Source organism: Jaculus jaculus, chromosome 1, assembly GCF_020740685.1.
Source record: "Jaculus jaculus isolate mJacJac1 chromosome 1, mJacJac1.mat.Y.cur, whole genome shotgun sequence".
In the NCBI taxonomy this organism is placed as follows: Eukaryota; Metazoa; Chordata; class Mammalia; order Rodentia; family Dipodidae; genus Jaculus; species Jaculus jaculus.
In genome coordinates, this window is record NC_059102.1 from 219,776,441 (window position 1) to 219,790,221 (window position 13,781).

Consider the following 13,781-nt stretch of genomic DNA (forward strand, 5'->3'; position numbering starts at 1 on the left):
GCAGTTCAACATTGAAGTTCTAGTCACATGGTGTGGCTTCTAAGAGCTTCAGCTTTTGGTTCTTCAGTTGATTTTGTACCTTGTGTACATGGCATGCTGTGGTTTCACATGGCTTTTATGAACAGGCAAGGTGGCAGCTCTTCAGGAAAGTGATAATTACTTGAGCTATTAGTAAAGAAACTCCTAGATAATATTAAACCTATTAGCCATTATGATCTTGTTTAATATCTATGTATGAATTTTCTTGTATATGAGATGACATTTACAGGTGACATGAATATTATATCTAAGGTTGAAAGACAATATTATGGGTGATAGGAAAGAAAACAGGAGTGCTGTCTGGAAGAAAGAAGGAATTGTTAACTTTGATGGGGAATTAATTGGAATATTTTGAAATGTAAAGATTTGGCTTAGGTAATTTAGGAAATATAAGAGACTAGTATTGAAGCAATATTTGAAACATTTTCAATTTCATTGTCAACAATTTCAAATTTAAATATGATAGAGGTTAAGAAATTAACTAATTTTGAAGCTTAGTTATCAGATTTAAATGTTTTTATAAGGTCTTAATAAAGAAAGCTTAGTTTTTATTTATATAGTCCAGAGATCAAAAGGTCAGACTTAGCTTTAGAAGAACTCATGGGGGTATGTTAAGGCAGTAAAAGTTTAAAGTTTGATTAATTTTGCAGGCACAGTAACTTTTATATAATTAGGTCCAGTTTTCTGTGATCTTTTTCCTTTGGAATAAATTCATAGCATACAAATAAAAGTTTTACTTAATAGGAAAACATATAAGAATAGAACACTTAAGAAACCTATTATCTTTAATCCCAGCACTCAGTAGGCAGAGGTAGGAGGATTTCCATGAGTTCAAGGCCATCCTGAGATTGCATAATAGATTCCAGGTCAGCCTGGGCCAGAGTGTGACCCTAGCTCAAAAAGCCAAAAACAAACAAACAAAAAAAAAAACAAAAAACCTACCATTGTAAACAGGTATTTATGCAACAAAATACAGGCTTTATCAGATGGAAAACATATAAGCTAAGCATCTGGCTATAACTTAGATATCTTAATCAGAGATACTTTTACAATTCTTTTATCTATGAGCACATATTATATATTTTGTGTCTTTGTTTAGGGTCAGAATGAAGGTTTTTTTGATGTTATCAGGGACGAAGGAAATAGGGTCTGTATGCTAATGACCTCCAAGCCTAATGTCAGTGGAGAGAGACCCCAAGTTTTTGGAAGATGCATGGCAGGTTCAAGTCTTTTAAGCTGAAGTGGGATGTTGAAAGTCTCTGTTTCTGTCAACTTTTAGGCCTTGAAGAACAATCAAAAGGGCCCAGATAAATGGAGTTAGTCTGCTACAAGGCCCTCTTAGGTGATATGGTGGAACTGTAAGATCCAGAAGGTCATTTATATCAATCTTATGAGAAGAAACAAGATGATTTTCAGTACAGGACAGAGCCGTACAATTATGGTCTTGAAACAGTACAAAAACTACAGTGTCAGTACAAAAGACTATGCAGTGTGGAACATTACCAACACACAAAAGTCTATCACAATACAGTACATAACTTAGGGTCAGGGCTTTTACATTTTTTAATCCCAATTTTTATCTCAATATAAGGCATGCCACTATAAATAAATTTACCAATTTATTGAAGAAAGTTAAGTTTGAATTAGATAAACAATTAAGATGAAAGAAGTACAGAGAAACTTTTTATTTTAACCCATCTTAACTTAACTGAAAACACTCTAACTGAAGACACACTTTTAGGGAGAATTTACTTCAGAGAGAGGGAGAGAGATTTCATCGAAGCTTTATGCATGGAGTTCCCAAATGCTGATTGTGCTAGAGTTTCTCAGCCTTAACAATCCTATGAATTTTTCTGTGCTTGTACAGGAAAGAGATTTATGGTCTGTGAGGGTTAAGACATTCCTTTTTGTCAAATAAGACAGGTTGTTGTCTCGAGATAAGGTAGTTATATAGTGTCATTTCCTATTTGTTTAACTTTAGTTGTAAATTGTTACAGAATTTTTTGTTATCTATAAGCTATCATAAAGGAATCTTCCTTGCAGTAGTTTTAGGAAAGGGAAGTGCAATATCTGTTGTTTTACTGAAAGTCTAAGGTGCATCCACACATTTTCATAGATACATTGATTATACTCCATCCAGACTGATATAGGCTAGGAATATTAGAAATATAATAACATTTTCAATAATTTAATTTAACAGAAAGCATGTGTATCATAAATTAATACTTATAAATATAGGTTAAACATATCAATATGTTTGTGTTTTGTCAGTAAAGCCAAATTAATCATTTCTCTAAAGGGAGTCATAAACATCCAGAAGGCATTGTTAGAGGCAGGATCAAACCCTGGAATATAAACATGTAGTAAGCCTGAACAAGCATAAAGTCAGAAATATATCATAAACCAGGTTTTAGTAATTTAACATTATCATAATATATATCTATAAGCATCAGAATGCTTAATGACCATAAGCATTGGAGCAATTAGTGAGCATGAATTTAGTTGCACATAAAGACAGACTACATAAAACATAGAACACATGACATGACATGGCTGGCCAGCATTAGTCATGACAAAGAACATGAACATGAAAATATGTCTTTTTCTGAAGATTTTTGTTGCAGTCCGGTTCGCATTGCTGGTAGAAATCACCCAACCAAGAGCAGCTTCTGGGAAAAAGAGATTTATTTTGGCTTATAGGCTTGAGGGGATGCTCCACGATGGCAGGGAAAAACAATGGCATGAGCAGAGGGTGGACATCACCCCCTGGCCAACATAAGGTGGACTACAGCAACAGGAGGGTGTGCCAAACACTGGCAAGGGGCAACTGGCTTTAATACCCATAAGCCCGCCCCCAACAATACACTCCCTCCAGGAGGCATTAATTCCCAAATATCCATCAGCTGGGAACCTAGCATTCAGAACACCTAAGTTTATGGGGGACACCTGAATCAAACCACCACAATTTTAGTTTTACTTTTTTTGTGGGTGAAGACTCTAACATATGGGAGAGGCCTGCATGCCCATGGAGTTGATGAGCAAGTCCAATTGATTCTACCTGGAGCCATAAAGAGAAATGTGTATGGCCACTGTTTATGAATGGTAAAGTAAGGCCTACACAGGAGGGAACAGAGTCCTCATTTTACGACACGGCTGTTGATCATAGGCAGATTTCTCTAAGAAAGCAAATCATATTTTAAAAACTTCAAGGTAGAACAAGAGGCACAAGAAAACTGGTGGAATCTGGAGAATGGGCTGGAAGCCATTTTTAAAGGCCAGTTTTATAGCTCTACTTTGAATAGAAACAGGTTAAGCAAACAACTGCAGTTTAGGATTAGAGAGAGAGAGAGAGAGAGAGAGAGAGAGAGAGAGAGAGAGAGATTGTCATTTGCAGTGGCACAGTAAAGGAGGGCTTGTGGTCATCTTCTTGTGGTCACTAATAGGAACTGTTTAATAGGGTAGAAGGAAGATTGTTCCTCCAGGAGGGCCTGGGTCAGAGAGCAGAACTGACAGAGAAGAGATCATGGGTATAAGAATACAGCCAGTTTCCATCCCAGTTTATGAGGTTACCAAGATCTTTAAGAATTTGGAAGCCAAATGTGTCATTTTCAGCCAAAGGGAATCATTGTCTTTGTTTGTGTGTGTGGCCAAACTATATTGTAGTAAAAAATGAGGCACTTGGACTTTATGTCTTCTTTTAGACCAAAAATTTTAAGATTGGTCAGGAGACAACCCAGCAGGGAGGCCAGTGGAATTTTGGAAATTTGGGAACCCATAGAGTGGTGAGAAGTGCTGAGGCATCTGTCTGAGGATCAGGAGTTCCTGATCTGAAGATAGAGGCTAGTGCCCTTCTCCTTGAGAAGGACAGAGAGTTCAGAAGGCAAGTAGGCATTTTGACTGGAGGCTTTCAGGGCAGTCCTCTGATCACAACACAAGGAAGCCAGACCTGTATTCCTAGGTACCTTGGGAAGACAGACAAATGAAGGCTTATTCACCCCCTTTTAGGGCTAAAATGAAGTGGATATGGCAAATGGCCTCTCTATGGTTGGACATAGAGCAGGTGAATCCAGCTATTGGAGATATGTTCCAACCATTAGGGAGTTTTTGAGCCCAGGGGAGTTGGAATTATCAAGCAATTTATCATGATGAAAGGGGAGAGAGAGAGAGAGAGAGAGAGAGAGAGAGAGAGAGAGAGAGAGAGAGAGAGATAGGGTGGATACCAGAAACTTTGTGGGATTTGGGTTTGGACCTGGGACAGCCAACCACCACCACCAACAGAGCAATATCTGTGCTTAGTTTGAATTAAAAAAAAAATTTTTTTTTTGCATACTTTTATTTATTTATTTGAAAGTGATAGACAGAGAGAGAGAGAATGGGCACACCAGGGCCTCCGCCCACTGCAAACCAACGCCAGACGCGTGCGCCCCCTTGTGCATCTGGCTAGCATGGGTCCTGGGGAATCGAGCCTCAAACCAGGGTCCTTAGGCTTCACAGGCAAGTGCTTAACCACTAAGCCATCTCTCCAGCCCTAGTTTGAATTTTAAAACTGACTTTTTTTCTATTGGCAATTAGCCCCAAGCAAGGCCCTCCCTAGGTGCCTGTATTTGTTTATTTTAGCTAGCTGTGAGGCAGTTGTTGGGTTACTATGATTATCCCATGTTCCCTGCAGGCTTTTCTCCAGCAAGAAAGGGGAAAAGCAAGGAAAAAGAAATTATGTATCCATATACAGAAGAAGTTAAAGAAGCCTAGTAAAGACAGGAGGGTTTTTTTTGTTTATTTGTTTTTATTTTTTGTTTTAAAGAAGACAGGGTTTGTATTTGATTTAGTGAGATGACTTTAATTTGGTGTGAAAGAGAGAGACCCTGGTGAGTCATGGTCAGCTGATAGAACTATGTGAGAAAGAGAGCTTTAGGAAAGGCAGGAACAAGAGCAGGGAAGGGAATCTTGTGTACCTTTTACTATGTCATTGGAGAAAGTTATCAAGACCACTGAAAATGTTGAAACCTAAAATACCAAATTTAGGCCATTATTGACCATTGTTTAGAGAATATTGTGGCCAAATTTAAATAGAGAGTTTGACTAATTTGGCAGGCCAGAGCTCAGGAAGTTTGAGCTCCTTTAAATTAGCCTGAGTCATGCCAATGGAGTATCTTTTGGAAATTAAGAGCCCATTTTGGGGGACAAGGACTGGAGTGGCCAATCCCACCACTGGAGATGTCTTCCAGGCTTAGGGAGGGCAAAAAGCCAAAAAGTATTATGAGGGAGTGTCCTTACACTCATAATGCTTGGGGTGTCCAGTGAAACAATACATGGGAGGCTCACAGAGTCTCCAATCATCCACAGACCGAAAAGTGAGAAATTCCTAGAGTTTCTAATGTCTGGGGTGGGATGCCTCCACCACAGACCAATAATGAATACCTTGTCCTAAAGCTGTAATCTGATGAGGGTGTGAATGTAGCAGATCACATTGTGAGAGGCCTCTTATCTGGAGTTTAAAAGTCCTGCGGGAGAGGGGAGGGAGAAGGAGAGATATATGACCTGGTGGATTACCCAAATGGCTGTTGGAGAATCAGCTCAGAGATGGATTTTGGACATCCACCAGGGAGTAGCCCTGGCCAGAACTCAGTCTCCATAGATGAGCCACTGAGTTCATACAATCTGAGGATCAGGGTAAGAGGGAAAAGAGAAGGAGAAAGCTTCATGGTATCAAGCTGGGTTTACCAAGAGCATCAATAAATCTCCCTGAGCTGCAAGGCTGAACGGAACTTGTACCACTCACATACACAAAAGCCACAAAAGACCAGAATTCTCAGGTCAGATTGGTGACTCTTTAGTCCAAATAGTGAGCTCAGTGAATGTCCATACTCCTGAAAGAGTGAAACATTAGTAGGGAGATGGGGAAGAGGAGAGGGAAAGAAAAGGGGAGGGTGTGCAGCCCAAAAGTTCTGAAGGGATCTGAGTCATGGCACCAAAATGTAAGAAGAAAAGCAAGCAAGAACACCGGACTTGTAAGTCAATTTGACATTACATATCACACATAGAAAGATAGACTAAATAAAAACAAAAGATTTTGTAGCTTTTATTTAGACCTATCATTGTTAGTTTTCATTTTAGTTATTGGTCTGACTAATTTTTTTTAAATCTTTAATTTTAAGTCTATATCTTAAAAGATGTGACTTAGCAAAAATAAAGCAGAAAATTTAGATTTCAAAAGCAGAGCCTTTAAAATGACTTTGTTAAAATTTTGTTACCTTTTATTATTTTACAATATATTTCAAAAAATGCCATTATAGTTGCCTTGACTGCTTTACAAGACCAGGAATGAAAGAACACTTAGAACACACAAACGTCAAGCTGAAACACCTACATGTACTGAACCACAAAACCAAAAGGTTAGTTTTTTAAAAAAGAAGATGTGTGATAATGCAAAATAGAACTAAAGCTTGTTAAAACACAAAGTAAACTTTGCTTTAATGGCTATAGAAAAGAGGTGGTTTTGTTTTTATTTTCCAACACATCTGGTTCTGGCAGCAAGTAGTAGTATGCATTTAAAGCAGCATGTGCCCTGAAAACTAGTATCTTCTGTTTGTGCATTATCAGTTGAACCAGAGACCAGACACATGAAAAAATAATTGAAATAATTTTTCTCAATATCCTTAGTACTTTTTCCTCCACAAAGTCAGAATGTTAATGAACAGAGGTCAAAACTCTTACTAGTGATGGTATTTTACACTTATTTTTCTCCAGTAACAGTGGATGCTTTAACATTTCTCTAAAAGAGAAGCAAAGATAATGAAAGGATTTCTTCAGGGTCTAATTTTCACTTCACATTCTCCAAGTAGTAAAATAGTGGCTCTACATGGTGACAATAATGAACTTCAGTTTCTTTCTATTAGTTTTCAATCATGTTAACAGATTTAGCTGGATCTACAAAAGGAAAACCTTACTTCCCAAATATTTCAGAACTTTTAAAAAGAATTACCTACATATAATTTGTTCTTATCTACAAAACACTTATATATTTATTTATATAACTTACTGTCAATGAAATCCCCTTCAGCTGGCTAGATATGAGAAACAAGGTAAGTGACCAATACTGGGTTTCTTTCTTAATAAGCAACAATTTGTACCTAAAAATAAAATTGAATATGAATGCAGCATTTTTAAAATAACCTCACAAAATAGAGTAAAAAGAAACCGCTATTGGATAGGCTTCAGCCAGGCTTTTCATGTTAGGTTAGATGTTACCAAAGTGGCACTGTGGCATATAAGCATTGAAATTTATGTTTTTTTTTTCAGGTTTGTCAGTTATTTACTACAATTGCCCTTTTCAAGCAGGACACAGTGTGTAATCACACAGTAAGGCTGACAGACCATTTACATTGCTCACAGTATCATAGTGGATCTAATTCTCAAGAGCTTATAAAAACCAAAGTGAACAGTAGTCAACTAAAGCCACATTTGGTCACATCCAAATATTTCCAAAAGCACTCTGCTACTACACATTTCTTTCTGAACTGATTTTGTGTTAATCTTATTAAATTTATATCACATAAGATTGTAATTTTTTAAAGAATTGTATTTTAAGGGACTGTTATTTCAGTTTGCAAAATATCATTAGTAATGTTCTTTCTGTAAACATGGTTGGCAAAATTAAAAAGGCACAAAAAAGGGCAAACAAGATACATTTGCAACTTTTGGTGACAAGCACCAAAGCATGTATCATGTATTGTTCATGAAGAAAAGCTGACAAAGAATTCAGTAATTCATGCACAACTTGAGCTATGGAAAACTTCTCTTCAGAAATATCCTGAGGCATGAGGTGAACATTACTTTTCCTAATCATATGCTTTATATAAAATAAAATGAAAAGCTGCACATACATTTGATTTTAACAGTGGACCCATATTTTTAAAATTGAGAGGCAAATAAGCAAAGGAAAACAATAGTAAAATACCGTCATAAACAAACTCCACCTGTAGCCTCTGTTTACCACTCAGTGAGATAAATGTCCAATAAAATGTAAAATGCAGCATATGCAATCGCATAATCTAAAAACTTTCATGATAACTTATTGCAAATTACACTTGACAGTTCACCACAATGGAAAACTGGCCCCTTGTTGGTTGACATAGTCCTTGAGCCCCAAACTGAAATTGAAGCCACCAGTAAGATGATCTGGATAAAAAGTTGGCGGCTGTGCTCAGCCAGCTCGCTGCACCCTCTGGGTGTGAGCCAACACGGGACACTGCCTCGTCCTGTCCCTGTGAGGGACTCCCATCCTGGGGCAGGTAATGGGGAAGCTCTGTGTTCTCTTCTACTTCCACAGGAGTATCTTGGAATGAATGGGACCAGCAGCTCTTCCCCACGTTCACTTTTCACCACTTGCTGAGCTTTCATAACCTTGGTTGATGCTATGGCTGATGTCAAAGCCTCTGCTTTCAAATCTGAACAAATTCACACCACACATCTTTGAACAGCCATTTAAAAAGTAAAGGTAGGGCTGGAGAGATGGCTTAGCGGTTAAGTGCTTGCCTGTGAAACCTAAGGACCCGGGTTTGAGGCTCAGTTCCCCAGGTCCCACGTTAGCCAGATGCACAAGGGGGCGCACGCGTCTGGAGTTCGTTTGCAGAGGCTGGAAGCCCTGGCGCGCCCATTCTCTCTCCCTCCCTCTATCTGTCTTTCTCTCTGTGTCTGTCGCTTTCAAATAAATTTTAAAAAAAAGTAAAGGTAATAATACCTTTAATTTTTAACAAAGCCTCTTCACATAGATTTCTTCGAGATGTATCATCAAGACCATCTATGTACAAAACCACTGTTTTGGCACATTTGTTTGTAGTTCCCAGAAAAAAAAAAAAACACTGAGCTTTCCTTCGATGTGCATTCATTTCATTAAAACTATCACCACCTGCCATGCTGGAAGATTGAAGAATATCATAGATTTCAGAGGCCAAAACTTTTATTTCTGCTGGAGTTTTAGTCTTTTGGATAATGTTTTGCAAGCTTAGCATCATACCAAGTTCTCCTTTCATCTTTTCTCTGTTTGCATGACATTCTGCCAAGTATGGAAGAGCAAGCAAAGCTGAGTGCACAACAGGGGAGTTGGGATGGTCCATAAACAAAATTAAGCCAGGCAGAAATCCCTGGTCTTGGATGATGGCTCTTCTATTTAGTGGATCTACCACTAAATCCCATAGCTGGTTAGCTACTGACAGAGTGTCAGGGTCTTCATTCATGGTGGAGGAGGAAGAATTCATCTTTTAACCCATGCACTTGAATAAAATCTTCTTAAATTCCTCCAGAGCTTTAGGCGTCCAGGGCCCACTGCACTATGAGGACTACTCCCACGGTTGAAGCCTAGGTCCCTGGCTGCGCCCAATTCCCCCTACCCCCGTCGCTCCACCTGCGCTCCAGCCGCAACCCGCTCCCCCCAAGTCCTGGCCCAACTCTAGAAGAAGCCACAGAGCCCGGGCACTGGCAGCCTTTAAAATGGCTTTTAACATTGACAAAACTTTTTAAAACCTCAAAAACAAAACAAACAAAAAAAAAAACTGTTTGGAAGGAGAACATAGGAAGGCAATAATTTTTACATCTTAAAGTCACAACTGCAAGTTAAAATTTATTTTAAAAAAATCATAAGATATTAATTGCAAGCTTAACAACATGGCTATCATTATTACACACACATAGGCCTACCCAGATTCTGAATGCCATTGTTTTCTGGGATTGTATTTCTTTAATCTCTACCAAAAAAAAAAAAAAAAAAAAAGAGAGAGAGAGAGAGAAATTTAAAGATTCCCAATGAGCATATAAAATGAAAGAAATTATATTTGGCACTTGTATATCAATCTTCAAAGAGAAATTGTAATCGAGGTAAATAAAGGACCTTCATTGTATACTATTTAGAAGTGTTTTGATGTCTTAATTCCTATGACCATTGAAAATCAATTTAATAGAATTGTAAAACTTGTTTGAAAGGAAATAATCAAAATCTGCATCCAATGATAACCGCTATAGCCTAAAATTTAGATTTTAATGAATATATTTTATCACCCAAACAAGTAGCTCTTAAGTTTTTATGAACATTTTGTAAATCTAAAGATAATATTTTTACAAGTTTTAAGAAGCTAAGAGCACTTATAGTTAAGAAAAATGTACTTACTATAAACTTTTAATATACCACCACATTCACATACACTCACACTTTAAGTTGGTATACCAAAGATATATTAAAAGCAAAAACAAAAATAACAAAAAATTAAAGTGGCCACAACCTATATCTGGAACTTTGTGTGGTCACTTTTTGGACAAAACACACAAAAACAAACATATAAATGTCATGGATAACAATGATACAAGCACATAAACTCCAGGTTTGCCTTAAGAATGTAAAATTAAGTGAAAAGTTTCCATCCTTTCTTTGAGATATAAGGCTCAGCAACACAGATGATCAAAGGTGAAGCTTATTACATAGATCTATAGCAGCTAATTACTCCCATTTGGTCATGAGAGGTAAAAATAAAAAGGGAGAAGGTTGTTCTTTTTTTTCAAACAGGTGGAAATGGCTTATAGCTAGCCTTTCTCTCTATGATCCTCAGTCTGATCTGTCGTTCAATCTATATCCTTCCTAGATGATATTTTGAAGAAATTGCCCTAACTTTCAAGACAAATTAGATATAAGAATAAGCCATCTATTTTTCTCTAAGCTAGGTATAAAGAAATTTAGAGAAATATAACATTTTGCTCACTTTACATTTCTCCCTCTGACATGGCATTGGACTCGTGAGGGATAAAGTCTAGAGTTTGTTCAGTTTCAGATAGGGCGTTATATTGTGTCAGTAATACCATAAGCTTAATAGAACTATTCTAACATATCTGACCAAAGTATTAATAATGCAGGGTCCTAGGGTGAGGCCTAGCAATAATAACAAAAGTGAGCCAGCAACCACAGAAATAAGAGTATTAACCATGGAGACCAATTATACATAGACTGAAACCAATTATAAGTGGATTGCCTCTGAAGTTCTCTTTCTCAGAGATTTTTTTCTAACTAAAGCCATTATATTTTGGATTATTCCCAAGTTATTGGCATAAAAGCAACAAGTTTTACCTAAAGCCATACATAGGCCTCTTTGTTTCATAAAGAGTAAGTCTAATAATTTTTAAAATATATTTTGAACTCTCCACTTTCATGGCCATTGGAGTGGTTAGAATGACCTGATGGGGCCCTTTCAATGTCCCAATATGGTGTCTCTTTATCCAAACTCTGTTACTGGACTGAAAGGAATGGGGGCAAACAGGGTGTGTCTGGAAAACAACCTTGACTGCCAGAAAAATGGACTCCTGGACTCTTTGTAACACTTGGATAGGAAGAAGCATTTTTTTTAAATTAATTAATTTATTTATTTATTTGAGAGCGACAGACACAGAGAGAAAGACAGATAGAGGAAGAGAGAGAGAATGGGCGCGCCAGGGCCTCCAGCCTCTGCAAACGAACTCCAGATGCGTGCACCCCCTTGTGCATCTGGCTAACGTGGGACCTGGGGAACCGAGCCTGGAACCGGGGTCCTTAGGCTTCACAGGCAAGCACTTAACCGCTAAGCCATCTCTCCAGCCCGGAAGAAGCATTTTATTAGTAAAGTCAGTTATCTGTTCAAGACCCATCCTGGGCAGGATGGGTGGGGTTTTCATACATAATTTTAACTGCAGTAATTCTTTTTACACAAGGGGTACACCTGGCCCTTAACAGGGCAAAGGGGAGGAGTCCCACCTGTCCTTTGCTGGTCTCTAAGGTTAATTTAAAGTTTCCTTGAAGGTCCAATTCATACTTTCTACCTGTCCTGAACTTTGGGGATCTTAGGTACAATGTAATTTCCAATTAATCCCCAGCATCTTAGTCGATTCCCTAGTGACTGTGACACAAAGGCAGGCCCATTATCTGATCTTATCCTGAGGCACAACCAATAGTAGGGAATTATCTACTCTAACAATTTCTTAGTCACTATTTGGGCTGTTTCAGATTTGGTCAGGAAAGCTTCCACCCACTCTGAAAAGGTATCAACATAAACAAGTAAATATCTATATCCATATTGATCTGGCTTTACCTCTGTGAAATCAACTTCCTGTTATCTACCTGGCTCTGTCCCCCAGCACTCTTGTCTTCATTGGTGGTACCTTACCAAAGGGGGCATTTGTCTGTTGGCAGGCCTGACAGCAGGTGGTGATGTCCTTGATGAATGAGTCCATACCTGGGAAGAAAAGCTCATTCATTATTAGCTCAGCTAACTTGTTGCTTCCTAAGTGAGCTCCTTCATGTAGTTTCTTAGTCAGTTTCCACCCTAGGGCTTGGGACAGCAACAGTTGTCCATTATCTAGTTGATATCATCTTTGTGGGGTCTGTTCCTTTATTAGATAAGAGGTGAGCTATAGGCCCTGTTCTGTGTATGTTGGTCACCATCAGTTTGGGGGGCTTTGTAAAAGAGTCTCTATCACATGTGGGGCTGCTGGAGATGGCAAGCATGCCATTTCAGGATCACAAGGAATCGAGTGCTGAAGAGCTGCATGACACAGTTCCAGCCCAGCTGTCTCTTCCTTAAAGTCCAATGTGGCCCCTCTATAGAAAAATCATTGGCTCTCTATGTTACAGACATCTGTGGTTTTCTGTATAATGTTTGTCTTTCTTTGTCTTTCACTTCATGTACCAATCTCTAAGTCTACTTTTTTAGTAAAACTTGGTGTTAGTGAAGTGTTGGTCAATGTATCTGAAAGAGGCTCTGGCATAGAATTGGAAAACCAAGAAAATGGGTCAGGGAAAAATGTTTTCCTTAAAGGCCTTAAATAAAGTCAGGCATGGAGTACAGTACACTTAGGAAGAAACAATGAGCCTCCTGGAACAATGTAAAAATTGTTCTATGACTAATTTTTCTAAATGACTCTTTACCAAGAATCCTTACAGGAAAAACAACCAAAGTCAGAGAGTTCAATTGGGGGAACCAAAGTCTAAGTATTGGAGAGACATAAAAAGGAAAATTCAAAATGAATGATTGATGGATAAATGGATCTATTGGATCAGTGATTAATGATGGGAACCCCCATTTTGTGGTTGTTTTGTCTCTCACCTTTAATATCGTAATTGGAAGTAGAAGTTCAGGAAATCACAATTGCTTGACTGCACATACATGGGGAAAGTATGAAAACAGTTGATCATTATAGGGGCCTGACGATTTTACTTGAGGTGAATAATTATGGGATTGTTTGATGTAAAGGAATAACAAAAAGTTTCTATGAATTCTGTGGAACTGTACCTTTCTTGAAGTTTACTCTTGCATGACATGATCAGAAAATAAAAGACTGAGGCTAAGAGCTGTGGCAGCATAGAAGCAGGGTAAAACAAAGAACAGAGAAAAAGACCAAAAAAAAAAAAAAAAAAAGAGAGAGAGAGAGAAAGAAAAAAGAAACAGAGAAGCAGAGAGAGAAAGATGGAAAAACTCAGCTGCCTTCAACACTAACCTGTCAGCTTGCACTAGAACTTGAATTCAAGTCATTATTGCGCCACGCCCTTTCACACCTCTCTTTGGGGACCCTCCTTCAAGCCAGGGCTGGACCCCAGCATGGGGCTGTAATTGATAAAGTCTGGACAAAGGTTAATTTGTGGTCATTCCCTGTCAGAATAGCAGCAGCTGTAATATCCTGGAGAGAAGGGGGGCAATCAGCAGCTACTAAGTCTAGCTTCTTATACAAGT

At 38.2% G+C, this 13,781-nt stretch overlaps 1 pseudogene; it reads right to left on the reverse strand.

Moving 5' to 3' along the window:
• Window positions 1-8,120: 8,120 nt before the first annotated feature.
• On the reverse strand, window positions 8,121-9,296 carry LOC101602036 (annotated as a pseudogene).
• Window positions 9,297-13,781: the final 4,485 nt, after the last annotated feature.